This window comes from Thalassophryne amazonica, chromosome 6, assembly GCF_902500255.1.
Source record: "Thalassophryne amazonica chromosome 6, fThaAma1.1, whole genome shotgun sequence".
NCBI lineage: Eukaryota > Metazoa > Chordata > Actinopteri > Batrachoidiformes > Batrachoididae > Thalassophryne > Thalassophryne amazonica.
The window spans coordinates 609,605-627,221 of NC_047108.1; the positions used below are offsets into that span (position 1 = coordinate 609,605).

General features: G+C 47.9%; 1 protein-coding gene across 1 annotated transcript in view; it reads right to left on the reverse strand.

The window, feature by feature from the left end:
- LOC117513126 (1-phosphatidylinositol 4,5-bisphosphate phosphodiesterase eta-2-like) overlaps positions 1-17,617 on the reverse strand; it is a 667,318-nt gene that overhangs the window by 233,774 nt on the left and 415,927 nt on the right. The window lies entirely within an intron of this gene.

A 17,617-nucleotide genomic window follows, 5' to 3' on the forward strand; every position in this document is an offset into this window, starting at 1 on the left:
CCATTACCATAAGGACATGATGAAAGAGTTTCTTCTTGCAGTGCATCTTCAACGTTTGTATGAATGTTGTTGATCTGCATTTTACTGACACTGAAATTAACAGCTAACTTTAGCACTAGAACACCTGGAATTTTCTGCCGCTGCTGCAAGGCCCTCCTCCCCCTCTCAGATTAGTGTTGTGGTCATCACCCTATTGACTGGTTCCTTTGAGTTTCAAATTAGATCAGTACCTGCTCCCTTGCCCCACTCAGACTGTGTTGAAAGAGGGAGACATGTAGGAAAACAGGTCTTGAGGACCAGGGTTGGGCATCCCTGGTCTAAATTGAAGGATAGCCCAAACGAAGGACTTCAGTGAAAAAACATTTATTTCACACATAAAAATATTCAAGAGAAGTCAACAAATTGTGAGTTCCTATGTACGGTGGTCTGTTTTTTTGTTTGTTTGTTTAGTTTTTTAGCAATTTTGACACACGAATGGAGATCCTTTCCTACATTTCCGATAGGTGTACTTATGGCAAATGGCACATTTGTCTGTACTGCGATTTCTGTTGCAACTCTGATGCACTTGGCATGTTGTTGTTTTCCCTTCAGAAACTCTTCTCATTTCACGTAGTGCCTCCTCTCTCTCTCTTTCCAGTGCGCGTTCCTGCATGTGTCTATTTCTCAGTTCAGTTGCAGCTTATGCTGGAACTTTCACCTCGACTCCTTTACTCCTGTACATGCTTTGTACAGTACATGTGCATTAGCAGCAGCAATGTCCAGGACGTTGTAGAAGACAGCTATAGGCCATCACTGTGTTCCTGTGAGCACTGTGTAAGCACGCAGTTTTTGATGCAGCACATCAACACCACATTTCAAATGGTTGTAGTCTACGATTACATTTGGTTTTCGCCGCAAATCGTCTTCAAGCTCCACTTTCTTATGCAGCGTGCTGAGAAGACACACATTTTTCTTCTTTTTAGCTGCATAAACTGTTAGCAGGGCACTGCCAGAAATGAACACCTGTGTTGAAAACTCCTCACGTTCTCTGGTGTTTTTTACCTGCTCTGGAACTTCCCGTCGTTTATTGTGCCAAGTAAAGCTGTGTTGCGTTGTAGAAGCCTGTTCGCCAGAGACAACGATGAGAAAAAATTGTCCATAGTGACAGTTCTGCCTCTGTCCAAAAAGGGTTCCATAAGCCTTGTCACAACATTGTCTGCACGTCGCTCTCCCATGGCACAGCTGGGGTCTTTTGCTAAGTAAGGAATGGCATTGCACATGTACTTAGTGACCAAGTCTGCTGCAATCCAAAACTTTATTCCAAACTTGTTCAGTTTAGACCTTTGTTGGAAACAACTGTTCATCAACTGTTATGTGTTGCCCTGGGTTGTACGACAGCACACAGTTCTGAACAAAGCGCCCCCAAAAACAGGTGTCCTTGTTATCGAAGCGTAAATATCGCATCAACTCTTCATATCGTCTCGGGACATTGTGGACGTGATTTCCAGAATGCCAAAGCATTTTGACCAGCAGTCATGCATGGCACCGGTTCTGCCAATTGCTCCTCTGAAGAATAAACCAGCGATGAGTGCCATCAGCTCATAGACACTTGTGCTCCAGTCAGGGTTTTTTTTACGGGCTTTGTGTACTGTGCACTCTATGATGGTCCTCAGCATACTGATGTCAAATAGACAAAGGAAGCTTTTCAAGCGACTAGTCACTTTGCGTCTTGCAATCTCCGTCGGTCATGCATTGCTGACTGAGGTCTGGGTTGTCTGCGTTGGCTGAACGGTGCTGAAGTCCTCAATTTGTCACAGAACCCAAACAGTTCCATCTCTCACTGTCTCACAAGGTCCTGCCTAAAGATAACATGAGATAATATGAAACCACTATTGCCCAAAAGGGAAGAATTGGTTTGCATTTAGGAGCATATATAAAGCAGTCATATACGGGCCCTCGTTCCGTGCGACCGCCTACCCAGGCCAGTGCGTGCCCTTGTGACCAGATGTGGGCATGTGCGTACAGGGGCAACCACTCATCACACCGTTAAAATTTTAAACAAATCACACAATGAATGAAGGAGTTATGACATGTTGATGGTTCATCCACTAGGGGGCGCTCACTGTACAAACAGAGGGGCAAGGTGTGTTGAGGGGCCAACCGTCATCATACATGTGAAGTTTCAAGTCAATCAGGCAAAGCATGAAGGAGTTATCATGACTTGATGTTCCATGGCGAAGGGTCAAAATGGCGGCGCCATAGCGGCCACACCCTTCGACATAAAGAAAAGCTTTCGATAAATTTCGGTCAGCATCGTCTCTGGGTGATGTGGAAGAAATTTGAAGTACATTGGACAAAATCCCTAGGAGGAGTTCGTTCAAATATAACATGTGGAAATCACGCCAAAATGACAAGAAAATTCAAAATGGCTGACTTCCTGTTTGGAGTAGACCCATGGTGCAAGAGACTTTTTTGTATGTCTATGCAAGTCACATGTGTACCAATTTTCATCTCTCTACTCCAAAAAAAACCCCTATGGGGAGGGGTTTTTGAAAGTTTCAAGGGGGCACTATTGAGGCATTTTGCCCCGCCCATGGGCGACGCCCCTATGAATTGTAAGAGGTTGTCATGCTTGACCTGTGTATCAATTTTCATGATGATATGACAACATTAAAGCCATCAAAAGGAAGAACGTAATTTCATGGCGAATGGGCAATATTCGGCACGCCGCCACACGGACGCCGTTATTCGTAACTTCACAGCGTTCATCGCCTACGTTCACCAACTTGTTCTGCATGTTTTAGAAGTGGAATGAAGTTGATTGGGTTAAGTATGTGATATCAGGACCTCTTAAAGTAAAAATAGGACATTTCCCGCCACCACCGGGGGGCAGTATGGCGGAGGTGGGAACTTAATATATGTAGACGTTCAGGGCGGGGCCCTCATCACGTCCAGCAAGTTTGAAGTATCTACGATGAAGTATGTGGGCGTGACAGCCATTCAAAGTGAAACGGCGTGCGCCAAAAGCTCACCAAAGTTTGACGACTCCTAGCAGCCATGCCTTTTGACTTAATTAAAATCTTTTGATAACTTTTTATCACCATTGTGTCGTGATGATGTTGACCAAATTTGAAGACGATCGGATGAAATCCCTAGGACTAGTTCGTTCAAATGTAAGTAGTGGAAATGGCCAAAAATGGCAAAAATTTGCTTAAAATTGAAACTTAAAATCAAAATGGCCGACTTCCTGTCGATATTTCACCATGACAGTAAGAGACTTTTTTGTGAGTCCTAGCATGGTAAATATGTGTACCAAATTTCGTGAGGCTGCGACGAAAAAAGCTATTTCGCGATTTCGCTGTGACCATGTGCGACGCCCCCAAAATATCGAATTTCGGATCTGGCCAGATGACTTCTGAAAGTTTGGTGAGTTTTTGAGCATGGGAACAGGCCGAAATTTCGATTTCAAGAGTGAGAACAATAATAATAATAACTAGGACTGCAAGCAGTCATATACGGGCCCTCGTTCCGTGCAACCGCCTACCCAGGCCAGTGGGTGCCCTTGTGACATGTGGGCATGTGCATACAGGGGCAACCACTCATCAAACAGTTACAATTTTAAACAAATCACACAATGCATCAAGGAGTTATGACATGTTGATTGTTCATCCACTAGGGGGCGCTCAGTGTACAAACAGAGGGTCTGGGTGTGTTCAGGGGACAACCGTCATCATACATGTGAAGTTTCAAGTCAATCAGGCAAAGCATGAAGGAGTTATCATGACTTGATGTTCCATGGCAAAGGGTCAAAATGGCGGCACCATAGTGGCCACACCCTTCAACATAGAGAAAAGCTTTCGATAACTTTTGGCCAGTGTCATCTCTGGATGCTGTCAAAGAAATTTGAAGGGCATTGGACAATATCCCTAGGAGGAGTTCGTTCAAATACAACATGTGGAAATCATTGCAAAATGAGAAGAAAATTCAAAATGGCCAACTTGCTGTTTGGAGTAGACTGATGGTGCAAGAGACTTTTTTGTACGTCTATGCAAGTCACACATGTGTACCAATTTTCATCTTCCTACTCCAAAAAAAAAAACCCCTATGGGGATGGGTTTTTGAAATATTCAAGGGGGCGCTATTGAGGCATTTTGCCCAGCCCATGGGCAACGCCCCTATGAATCGTAAGAGGTTGTCGTGCTTGACCTGTGTATCAATTTTCATGATGATGTGACAAAATTAAAGCCGTCAAAAGGAAGAACGTAATTTCATGGCAAAGGGGCGATATTTGGTACGCCGCCACACAGAAGCCGCTACTCGTAAGTTCACGGCGATCATCGCCTACGTTCAACAACTTGTTCTGCATGTTTTAGAAGTGGAAGGAAGTTCATGGGGTTAACTATGTGACTTCAGTACCTGTTTAAGTATAATGTTCCATGGCGAAGGGTCAAAATGGCGGCGCCATAGCGGCCACACCTTTCAACATAAAGAAAAGCTTTCGATAACGTTTGGTCAGTATCATCTCTGGGTGATCTGGAAGAAATTTGAAGTGCATTGTACAAAATCCCTAGGAGGAGTTCGTTCAAATACAACATGTGGAAATCACGCCAAAATGACAAGAAAATTCAAAATGGGAGACTTCCTCTTTGGAGTAGACCCATGGTGCAAGAGACGTTTTTGTACATCTATGCAAGTCACACGTGTACCAATTTTCATCTCCCTATTCCAAAAAAACCCCTATGTGGAGGGGTTTTTGAAAGTTTCAAAGGGGCGCTATTGAGGCATTTTGCCCCGCCCATGGGCGACGCCCCTATGAATTGTAAGAGGTTGTCGTGCTTGACCTGTGTATCAATTTTCATGATGATGTGACAAAATTAAAGCCGTCAAAAGGAAGAACGTACTTTCATGGCGAATGGTCAATATTCGGCACGCCGCCACACGGACGCCGTTACTCGTAACTTCATGGCGTTCAATAATAACAATAATAACTCGTAACTTCATGGCGTTCAATAATAACAACAATAATAAAAAACAGCGCAATTACAATAGGGTCCTCGTAGGACTTTGCCTACTCGGGCCCTAATAATAATAAATAATAATAATATAGTAATAATAAACGGCGCAATTACAATAGGGTCCTCGTAGGACGTTGCCTACTCGGGCCCTAATAAATAATAATAATAAACAGCGCAATTACAGTAGGGTCCTCGTAGGACGTTGCCTACTCAGGCCCTAATAATAAACAGCGCAATTACAATAGGGTCCTCGTAGGACATTGCCTACTCGGGCCCTAATAATAATAATAATAATAATAATAATAATAATAAACAGTGCAATTACAATAGGGTCCTTGTAGGACGTTGCCTACTCGGGTCCTAATAATAATAAATAATAATAATAATAATAAACAGTGCAATTACAATAGGGTCCTCGTAGGACGTTGCCTACTCGGGCCCTAATAATAATAATAATAATAATAATTAACAGCGCAATTACAATAGGGTCCTCGTAGGACGTTGCCTACTCGGGCCCTAATAATAAACAGCGCAATTACAATAGGGTCCTCGTAGGACGTTGCCTACTCGGGCCCTAATAATGAACGGCGCAATTACAATAGGGTCCTCGTAGGATGTTGTCTACTCGGGCCCTAATAAACAGCACAATTACAATAGGGTTCTCGTAGGACGTTGCCTACTCGGGCCCTAATAAATAATAATAATAATAATGAACAGCGCAATTACAATAGGGTCCTCGTAGGACGTTGCCTACTCGGGCCCTAATAATGAACGGCGCAATTACAATAGGGTCCTCGTAGGATGTTGTCTACTCGGGCCCTAATAAACAGCACAATTACAATAGGGTCCTCGTAGGACGTTGCCTACTCGGGCCCTAATAAATAATAATAATAAACAGCGCAATTACAATAGGGTCCTCGTAGGATGTTGCTTACTCGGGCCCCAATAAATAATAATAATAATAATAAACAGCGCAATTACAATAGGGTCCTCGTACGATGTTGCCTACTCGGGCCCTAATAATAATAATAAACAGCGCAATTACAATAGGGTCCTCGTAGGACGTTGCCTACTCGGGCCCTAATAATAAATAATAATAATAATAATAATAATAATAACAGCGCAATTACAATAGGGTTCTCGTAGGACGTTGCCTACTCGGGCCCTAATAAAACCATAAACAGAAAGACGTGAACACAGACAATGCTACAATATAAAAGCAAAATGTAAATGCTTTGGAGTTTTCGCTTGTGTCCTTGCTTTTCTGGGCCTTCTCTTCTCTTTTCTGGGACTTCTGTTCAGTGCTCCTGCTCTTCTGGGATGACGAAGACTTTTCTCCAGTGCGCCTGCGTTTTTGGCACCATGGTTTGTCTTCAGCATGGTGTTTGCCTTTTCTGAATTGGGAATAATTTCCTTTCACAGATGAAGGCTTCTCTTCATCGTCCTCCTCTGTAAGAATTATTAGTCTTTTAGTTCACTTATGTGCAAGTCTCTTTTGAAGAGGCTGTTTCGGCTGTGAATCCGTTGGTGCTGGCATGTCCTCCTCAGAGGGGATGAACTCTGATTCACCAACGAAGGAATCTTCATCACGACTCCCTTAGTCCACATCTGGGAGTGCTAGCAAAAGAGCTAAGGCTTCCAGAGGAGTGTATTTCTTGCTTGATCGTCTTGCTGCCATTGTGATGTTTGTCTTCTTGACTTGAAGATGTGTATGCTTTTATAGTCAAAATGTCACACATACGAGGTGTGTTAGAAAAGTATCCGACTTTTTAATTTTTTTCAAAAACATGATGGATTTGAATCACGTGTGCTTGCATGAGCAAACCTTGAACCTTTGTGCGCATGTGTGAATTTTTTCACGCCTGTCGATTGCATCATTTGCTTGTAAGCAGCCTTTGTGTGAGGATGGGTGGAGTCTCTCGTCGTTTTTTTCTTTGCAAGGAAAAAGACGGAACAACTGGAGCAGAGTGACTGCATCAAATTTTGCCACAAACTGGGCGACAGCCAGGTGGAAACCATTCAGATTATTTAGACAGCTTTTGGTGATGATCCTCTGGGCATCACACAGATTAAGGAGCGGTACAAACGGTTTAAAGACGGCCGCACAACGGTGGAGAGCGAGCCACGCTCCGATTGGCATCAACACGCTGAAATGACCGGATCATTTCCAAAGTGAACGCTGTGGTGATGTGGGACCATCGTGTGACTATCTGAAAATTGTGGAAGAGGTGGACATCAGCACTTTTTGGCACATTCCACTGTGACAGAAGATTTGGCCATGAAGAGTGGCGGCGAAATTCATCGGCACGAAGCTGATGGCGCAGTAAAAGCGCTTCCGTGTTGAAGTCTCACAGGACATGTTGTGACATGCCCAGCTCGTCCAGCTCGTAAGGTGGACCACATAATGGCAGTGGTGCAGAAGTCCAGCACTCCATGCAGCCAAAGATCCCTATGATGAGGAACTGAACACCACCCTCCCCACTGGCCAGAGAGCGCTGCAGGACAACAAGTTTAAGCATGAGGTATGTCCCCTCAGTGCTGTCCAGTGGGACAGTAAGATCTACATGGGACTCCATTCTTCACAAGTGCAGACAGGAGGGTGAAAGTGATGTTCCAAAGTCATTTTGTTCCCTCTTTGCTCTTCTGCCATTAAATGAATGAATCATTAAACATGTCCATGAAGCCAAAGTTCAGTCAATAAGACACAGATAGAAGAAGCCGCACCCCTATTGTGCACAATTTCAAAGCATTCACAGTCACTAGTGAAATTCATATTTTAGAAATGACTCGGTCCTGATTACAACATTTAAGCAACCACATAGTCAATGAGACCATAATTCAATGTTGAAATTACTAAATTCAAAAATGATTTCATCATGACGATGTCACATGACTACGTGTGCTGACAAATAGAGATCAAGAACAAATGAAATGTAACTGTAAAAAACCTGTACGTACTTTAATCTTTAACAGACACGCTGCAGTCATTGTTAAATCATCTCCTTTTGTGATTATAATAAATATTTATATTTGCTTATGGTGTCTTTTTTCTGGTTGAAATGCAGATATGAATGAATGAATCGACCAGACTTCAAAATGTACATATTCATTTTCATGCTATTTTATTTGTCAAATCAAATCAATTTTATTTATACGAGGTCTATTAGAAAACTAACCGACAGTTTTATAAAAAAAAAAACTATACGCATTTGAATCACGTGCGATTACACCAGGCATGATTGAACCCTCGTGCGCATGCGTGAGTTTTTTCACGCGTCGGTGACGTCATTCGCCTGTGGGCAGGGTTTGAGTGAGCACTGGTCCAGCCCTCTCGGCTGAAATCCTTTGTCTGAGACGCCGCGCGTTGCTTTATCAAAATTTTTTTAGGACCTGTGAAGGATATCCGAGTGGACACTATTCGAGAAATTCTGCTGGTTTTCGGTGAAAAGTTTAACGGCTGATGAGAGATTGCGGAGTTTCTTTCACTTTAAGGACAGCTCACAAAGCGGATCGGCGCGGCGCGGTCGGAGGTGGCGTCCGTCTGGTTGTTTCAAGCTGAAAACATCCTAATTTAAAGCTCAGGTTCAGAGAACAGAGAAGATTCAGAAGAAGTCGGCATGAGGAGTTCATGTGGACATTCCACTGTTAAAGGAGATTTTGTAATGAAAGAATGTGCGGATGAATTCGCCGAGTCGGTTCCGTGACGACGACGCAAATCCGTCTGCGCCGCGACAGGAAAAACACCTCCGTGTTGAAAACCATTTGTAAAATTCAGGCGGCTTTTGATGGCTTTCAACAAGTGAGTATCTGAGAAATTGTTTAACAGCTGGGCATGTTCCAACTTGTCTGTTAAGGTTTCCAATGGAGGTGTTTTTCCTGTCCCGACATGCGAATCTTCCCGCACGTTATTTCATTACAAAATCTCCTTTAACGGTGGAATGTCCGAATAAACTCCTCATGCCGACCTCTTCTGAAACTTCTCTGTTCTCTGACGATGACCTGGGTGAACAGAGCCTGAAATGTGGAAGTTTTCAGCTTGAAACAGCGAGACGACACCGCCTCGGAGTGCAGATCGCCGTCAGGCATCGTGGGCCGTCCTTAAAGCGACACTTTCAGACCAAAATCTCTCATCAGCCGTTAAAATTTTTTTACCGAAAACCAGCTGAATTTATCGAATGGTGTCCACTCAGTTGTGCTTTACAGTTTTTGAAAAGATTTTGATCAAACAAAGCAGCAGTCTCTGAGCCATTCCTAAACAATGAAACAAACGACGAGAGGGTGGGCGACTCCTCACTCAAAGACTGCCCACAGGCGAATGATGTAACCGACATGTTGTGAAAGTGACGTGACACGGACCCACAACAGGGGGCGTTAATGAACGGACAATGGATAAGCCAAAAAGTAACAATTTAATGTTGTGAATCGCACAACAACGTACAGACAATAACAATATGGTGGACTGTCAATCATACACCAGGTGACGTGTGGGCAGGCTCGACGATAGAAGACGCCTGGCGAGAGAAGAGCCGGATCCACACACAGCTTCCACCACCAACGGAGCTGAAGAACACCGGAGCCGCCAAGCCCTGCGCCCCAGGTGGCCGCTGTCTTCAGCAGTCAGATCCGGTACTGCTGGCAGAGAACAGAGACAGTCCAGATGAGTGTGAGTTCGCACACTCAGTCATCCCACAGTCTGTAATAAGTAAAGGAGGGAAAACCTCCACCTCCAATCACACACACTCGTGCAGCTCCTGATCAACCACTTATCTGAGTTGGGGTGTGAGGCGAAGCCGTTGCTGTCACACCAAACGCCAATCCTCCAGATAAGGAAACACTCGAGGAAAACGGCTGCAAATAGAAGTTCAGGTTAAACACACACAGTGTCAGTCAGCAGAGAAATTACCTGAATGGTAGTTGATTTCTCGGCGAGGAGGTGGAGTTGCAGTCCGGTCTTTGTAGTGGTGGTGATGGGTGACAGCTTGTGTTGATTGATGACAGCTGTCACCTCCAGCAAAGCCGACGCCCTCTCGTGCTTGAAGCCCGCACTTCAAGCAGGGCGCCATCTTGTGGTGGTGGGCCAGCAGTACATCCTCTTCAGCGGCCCACACAACAGGACACCCCCCTCAACGGGCGCCTCCTGGCGCCCGACCAGGCTTGTCCGGGTGCCGCCGGTAGAAGTCGGCCAGGAGGGCCGGGTCCAGGATGAAGCTCCTCTTCACCCAGGAGCGTTCTTCTGGTCCATACCCCTCCCAGTCCACCAAATACTGGAACCCCCGGCCCTTCCGACGGACGTCCAGGAGCCGGCTCCCCGTCGATGATCCGGGCAGGAGGCGGCGCCGGTCCGGGGGCACAGAGGGGTGACACGTGGTGAGGTTTGATGTGGGACACATGGAAAACCGGAGAGATCCTCAGTGAAGCTGGCAGCTTCAGCTTCACTGCGGCTGGACTGAGGACCTTGAGGATAGGGAAAGGTCCGATGTATCTGTCCTTCAACTTTTGGGATTCCACTTGCAGGGGAATGTCCTTTGTAGAAAGCCAAACCTCCTGCCCAGGCTGGTATGCAGGGGCCGGGGCACGCCGGCGGTCTGCATGGTTCTTGGCCCTCGTCCGGGCTTTGAGCAGGGCAGAGCGGGCGGTACGCCACACCCGACGGCACCTTCTCAGATGGGCCTGGACCGAGGGCACCCCGACCTCTCCCTCCACTAGCGGGAACAATGGGGGTTGGTACCCCAAACACACTTCAAATGGGGAGAGGCCAGTGGCAGACGAGACTTGGCTGTTATGAGCGTACTCGATCCAGGCCAGATGGTCACTCCAGGCCATCGGGTGCGCGAAGGACACGCAACGGAGGGCCTGCTCCAGTTCCTGGTTTGTCCGCTCTGCCTGCCTGTTCGTCTGGGGGTGGTACCCAGACGAGAGACTGACGGTGGCCCCCAGTTCCCTACAGAAACTCCTCCAGACCTGGGAGGAGAACTGAGGACCACGATCCGAGACAATGTCTGATGGAATCCCATGCAGATGCATGACGTGGTGGACCAGGAGGTCTGCAGTCTCCTGGGCCGTCGGGAGCTTCGGGAGGGCCACGAAGTGGGCCGCCTTGGAAAACCGGTCCACTATCGTTAGGATGGTGGTGTTTCCCTGGGACGGCGGGAGGCCCGTGACAAAGTCCAGGCCGATATGAGACCAGGGGCGACGAGGCACTGGCAGAGGCTGGAGGAGGCCTTGGGCCTTATGATGGTCAGCTTTGCCCCTGGCGCAGGTGGTGCAGGCCTGGACATACTCCCAGACGTCGGCTTCTATAGACGCCCACCAGAAGCGCTGCCGGACCACTGCCACGGTTCTTCGCACCCCTGGGTGACTGGAGAGCTTGGAACCGTGACAGAAGTCAAGGACCGCAGCCCTGGCCTCTGGTGGGACGTACAGTTTGTTCTTCGGACCGGTCCCCGGGTCCGGGCTCCGTGTCAGGGCCTCCCGGACGGTCTTCTCCACGTCCCAGGTAAGGGCGGCCACGACAGTGGACTCGGGGATGATGGTGTCACGGGGGTCTGACAGCTCAGTCTTGACCTCCTCTTCGTGCACCCGGGACAGGGCATCAGATCGTTGGTTCTTTGTCCCGGGGCGGTAGGTGATCCGGAAGTCAACACACCCGAAGAACAACGACCAGCGGGCTTGCCTGGGGTTCAGACGCTTCGCGGTCCGGATGTACTCCAGGTTCCGATTGTCCGTGAAAACTGTAAATGGTACCGATGCTCCCTCCAACAGGTGTCTCCACTCTTCAAGAGCCTCCTTCACTGCAAGAAGTTCCCGATTGCCGACGTCATAGTTCCGTTCAGCTGGGGTCAACCTGCGGGAAAAGTAGGCACATGGATGGAGAACCTTGTCGGACTCCCCGCTCTGGGATAGCACGGCTCCTATCCCTGAGTCAGAGGCATCCACTTCAACAACAAACTGGCGCTTGGGATCGGGCTGCACCAGAACTGGTGCAGTTGAGAACCGGCGTTTCAACTCCCTAAACGCGGCTTCGCACCGATCCGACCAGGTGAAGGGGACTTTTGTGGAGGTCAGGGCTGTCAGGGGGCTAACTACCTGACTGTAGCCCTTGATGAACCTCCGGTAGAAATTTGCAAAACCGAGGAACTGTTGTAGTTTCCTACGGTTCGTTGGTTGGGGCCAATCTCTCACCGCCGCAACCTTGGCCGGATCAGGGGCGACGGAGTTGGAGGAGATTATGAACCCCAAGAAGGACAAAGAAGTGCGGTGGAACTCACACTTCTCGCCCTTCACAAACAGCCGGTTCTCCAACAACCGCTGTAGGACCTGACGTACATGCTTAACATGGGTCTCAGGATCCGGAGAAAAAATGAGTATATTGTCTAGATATACAAAGACAAACCGATGCAGGAAGTCCCGCAAGACGTCATTAACCAATGCTTGGAACGTCGCGGGCGCATTGGTGAGGCCGAACGGCATGACCAGGTACTCAAAGTGACCTAACGGGGTGTTAAATGCCGTCTTCCACTCGTCTCCCTCCCGGATCCGAACCAGGTGATAAGCATTCCTAAGATCCAATTTCGTGAAAATTTGGGCTCCATGCAGGGGCGTGAACACTGAATCCAACAGAGGTAACGGGTATTGGTTTCGAACCGTGATCTTGTTCAGCCCTCTGTAATCAATGCGTGGACGGAGTCCGCCGTCCTTCTTGCCCACAAAAAAGAAACCAGCACCCATCGGGGAGGTGGAGTTCCGGATCAACCCGGCAGCTAACGAGTCCCGGATGTAGGTCTCCATTGATTCGCGTTCCGGACGTAAGAGGTGGTACAGCCTGCTGGACGGGTACTCAGCGCCCGGTATCAAATCAATGGCACAATCGTACGGACGGTGCGGGGGCAGCGTGAGTGCCAGATCCTTGCTGAAGACGTCAGCAAGGTCGTGGTACTCGGCTGGCACCGCCGCCAGATTGGGGGGGACTAAAACCTCCTCCTTAGCTGTCACACCGGGTGGAACCGAGGATCCTAAACACTCCCGCTGGCAGGTTTCGCTCCACTGAACCACAACCCCAGACGGCCAATCAATCCGGGGATTGTGTTTTAACACCCATGGAAAACCCAATATCACTCGGGAGGTAGAAGGTGTTACATAAAACACAATCTCCTCCCTGTGATTCCCAGACACCACCAATGTCACTGGCTGAGTCTGGTGTGTGATTAGTGGAAGAAGGGTGCCATCTAGTGCCCGCACCGACAATGGTGACGGTAAGGCCACTAGAGGGAGCCCAACCTCCTTTGCCCATCTGCTATCCAGCAGATTTCCCTCCGACCCCGTGTCCACCAGTGCTGGGGCGTGAAGGGTTAAATCCTCACTCAGGATCGTGACTGGGATTCGTGCAGATTTACGGGGTCTCCCCGCGTGGGTATTGTGACCCACCCTTAGCCCAGTCTCTAAGGACGAGTGCTGCTGTTTTGATCGTTTGGAGCATTCTCTCTGTGTGTGCTCAGTAGAGCTGCAGAGAAAACACTCTCCACGGATCAGCCTCCTTTGTCTCTGATCTGATCGTTTTTTGGCCCTGCTCCTTTCCATAGCAACGTCAGCAGGGGGAGCTGTTGTCACGTGGAGAGCCCTGGCAGTGGAGCGTGGGGAAGTCGGCTCCCTTTCAGACCCGGGAGGAAGAGGGACAGCTTGTGCCTGACCACGCCCTTCGTCTCGCTCCCGTCGGTGTTCTGTTAATCGGTTGTCTAACCGTATAACCAGGGCGATAAGCCCATCTAAATCCCGCGGCTCGTCCTTCGCCAGCAGGTGCTCCTTGAGGACCAGAGACAGTCCGTTTACAAAGGCGGCGCGGAGCGCAACAGCATTCCAGCCGGTTCACGCTGCCGCGATGCGGAAGTCGACTGCATACTTTGCTGTGCTCCGACACCCCTGTCTTATCGACAGCAGCACACTTGAAGCGGTCTCGCCTCTATGAGGGTGGTCGAACACCTGTCGGAACTCCCTCACAAACTCAGTATAAACCGTTAGGAGCCGTGAATTCTGCTCCCAAAGCGCCATAGCCCAGGCGCGTGCATCTCCTCGAAGCAAGTTTATAACGTAAGCCACCCGGCTGGCGTCTGACGCGTACATGACGGGACGCTGTGAAAAGACGAGCGAGCACTGCATCAAGAAGTCCGCGCACGTCTCCACACAGCCTCCGTACGGCTCTGGAGGGCTTATGTATGCTTCAGGGGAAGGTGGGGGGGGTCGTTGAACGACCAGCGGAATGTCTGTTTCTGGCACACGGTCAGCAGGAGGAGGTGCTGCAGCAGCGCCCTGAGCACGCGCTTCCACCTGGGCGGTGAGAGCCTCTATCCTGCGATTGAGAACACTGCTCTGCTCGGTAACTAAGTCCAACCGAGCGGCAAAGGCGGTTAAGATGTGCTGCAGCTCACCCAACACGCCTCCTGCCTGTGCAACTCGCTCTCCCATTGGCTGTTCAAGCGATGGTTGACGCCCCTCGGGATCCATGATGCTGGCCGAGAAATCCTGTTGTGAAAGTGACGTGACACGGACCCACAACAGGGGGCGTTAATGAACGGACAATGGATAAGCCAAAAAGTAACAATTTAATGTTGTGAATCGCACAACAACGTACAGACAATAACAATATGGTGGACTGTCAATCATACACCAGGTGACGTGTGGGCAGGCTCGACGATAGAAGACGCCTGGAGAGAGAAGAGCTGGATCCCCACACAGCTTCCACCACCAACGGAGCTGAAGAACACCGGAGCCGCCAAGCCCTGCGCCCCAGGTGGCCGCTGTCTTCAGCAGTCAGACCCGGTACTGCTGGCAGAGAACAGAGACAGTCCAGATGAGTGTGAGTTCGCACACTCAGTAATCCCACAGTCTGTATTAAGTAAAGGAGGGAAAACCTCCACCTCCAATCACACACACTCGTGCAGCTCCTGGTCAACCACTTATCTGAGTTGGGGTGTGAGGCGAAGCCGTCGCTGTCACACCAAACGCCAATCCTCCAGATAAGGAAACACTCCAGGAAAACGGCTGCAAATAGAAGTTCAGGTTAAACACACAGTGTCAGTCAGCAGAGAAATTACCTGAATGGTAGTTGATTTCTCGGCGAGGAGGTGGAGTTGCAGTCCGGTCTTTGTAGTGGTGGTGATGGGTGACAGCTTGTGTTGATTGATGACAGCTGTCACCTCCAGCAAAGCCGATGCCCTCTTGTGCTTGAAGCCCGCACTTCAAGCAGGGCGCCATCTTGTGGTGGTGGGCCAGCAGTACTTCCTCTTCAGTGGTCCACACAACAGGACAGGCGTGAAAAAACTCTCGCATGCCCACGAAGGTTCAAGCATGTCTGATGTAATCACACATGATTCAAATCCATATGGTTTTTGAAAAAAATAATAAGGTCGGATACTTTTCTAATAAACCTCGTATAGCGCCAAATCACAACAAACAGTCGCCCCAAGGCGCTTTATACGCGTATTGTAAGGCAAAAGCCATACAATAATTACAGAAAAACCCCAACGGTCAAAATGACCCCCTATGAGCAAGCACTTGGCGACAGGGGGAAGGAAAAACTCCCTTTTAACAGGAAGAAACCTCCAGCAGAACCAGGCTCATGGAGGGGCAGTCTTCTGCTGGGACTGGTTGGGGCTGAGGGAGAGAACCAGGAAAAAGACATGCTGTGGAGGGGAGCAGAGATCGATCACTAATGATTAAATGCAGAGTGGTGCATACAGAGCAAAAAGAGAAAGAAACACTCAGTGCATCATGGGAACCCCCCAGCAGTCTAAGTCTATAGCAGCATAACTAAGGGACGGTTCAGGGTCACCTGATCCAGCCCTAACTATAAGCTTTAGCAAAAAGGAAAGTTTTAAGCCTAATCTTAAAAGTAGAGAGGGTGTCTGTCTCCCTGATCTGAATTGGGAGCTGGTTCCACAGGAGAGGAGCCTGAAAGCTGAAGGCTCTGCCTCCCATTCTACTCTTACAAACCCTAGGAACTACAAGTAAGCCTGCAGTCTGAGAGCAAAGCGCTCTATTGGGGTGATATGGTACTATGAGGTCCCTAAGATAAGATGGGACCTGATTATTCAAAACCTTATAAGTAAGAAGAAGAATTTTAAATTCTATTCTAGAATTAACAGGAAGCCAATGAAGAGAGGCCAATATGGGTGAGATATGCTCTCTCCTTCTAGTCCCCGTCAGTACTCTAGCTGCAGCATTTTGAATTAACTGAAGGCTTTTCAGGGAACTTTTAGGACAACCTGATAATAATGAATTACAATAGTCCAGCCTAGAGAAAATAAATGCATGAATTAGTTTTTCAGCATCACTCTGAGACAAGACCTTTCTAATTTTAGAGATATTGCGTAAATGCAAAAAAGCAGTCCTACATATTTGTTTAATATGCGCTTTGAATGACATATCCTGATCAAAAATGACTCCAAGATTTCTCACAGTATTACTAGAGGTCAGGGTAATGCCATCCAGAGTAAGGATCTGGTTAGACACCATGTCTTTCATTTGTCTAAAATAAATGTCCAAAGGTCTGCTGGGAACGACTGGTGGAACCCTCTGTCAGCAAGGTCTTCACCTCCCACCTCCGGGAGTTGGGAACGCCTCGGGGTTCCCACGGAGGAGCTGAGGGAGGTGTGTGTGGATCGGGAGGTCTGGGCGACCCGACCTCAGATGAAGCAGGAGAAAATGGATGGATGAATGGTTCAGTATAATGTTAATCAAGAAATCATCTCATCTGAAACAACAGCAGCAAAGTTTTAATTTACAGATTAACATCACAAATTTCTAAATAATATTCTTTTTTTTGTTTTGTTTTTTACTTCAAACTATATTCAGGGCTGTGAAATGAAAATTGTGAAAGCAGAGGAAAATTTGCAGGGGGTCTGGGGGGGTGCAGCCCCCCTTGAGATGGTGTTTAGAAGAAAACAAATTAATTTTTTTTATCTAATACAGTTTCAGCCTCTCCTGGAACAAAAAGTCTCTAAATTAGTGGATATTTAAATGATCCTACATTCAACCTCTGATGCACATTTCTGCACTGTATCTTCCGTGTTTTAGCCTGATGCATCTTTTCTGCACTGTATCTCCCGTGTTTTAGCCTGATGCTCATTTCTGCACTGTATCGCCCGTGTTTTAGCCTGATGCATCATTTCTGCACTGTATCGCCCGTGTTTTAGCCTGATGCATCATTTCTGCACTGTATCGCCCGTGTTTTAGCCTGATGCATCATTTCTGCACTGTATCGCCCGTGTTTTAGCCTGATGCATCATTTCTGCACTGTATCGCCCGTGTTTTAGCCTGATGCATCATTTCTGCACTGTATCTCCCGTGTTTTAGCCTGATGCATCATTTCTGCACTGTATCTCCCGTGTTTTAGCCTGATGCATCATTTCTGCACTGTATCTTCCGTGTTTTAGGCTGATTCATCATTTCTGCACTGTATCTTCCGTGTTTTAGGCTGATTCATCTTTTCTGCACTGTATCTTCCGTGTTTTAGGCTGATGCATCATTTCTGCACTGTATCTTCCGTGTTTTAGGCTGATTCATCATTTCTGCACTGTATCTTCCGTGTTTTAGGCTGATGCATCATTTCTGCACTGTATCTTCCGTGT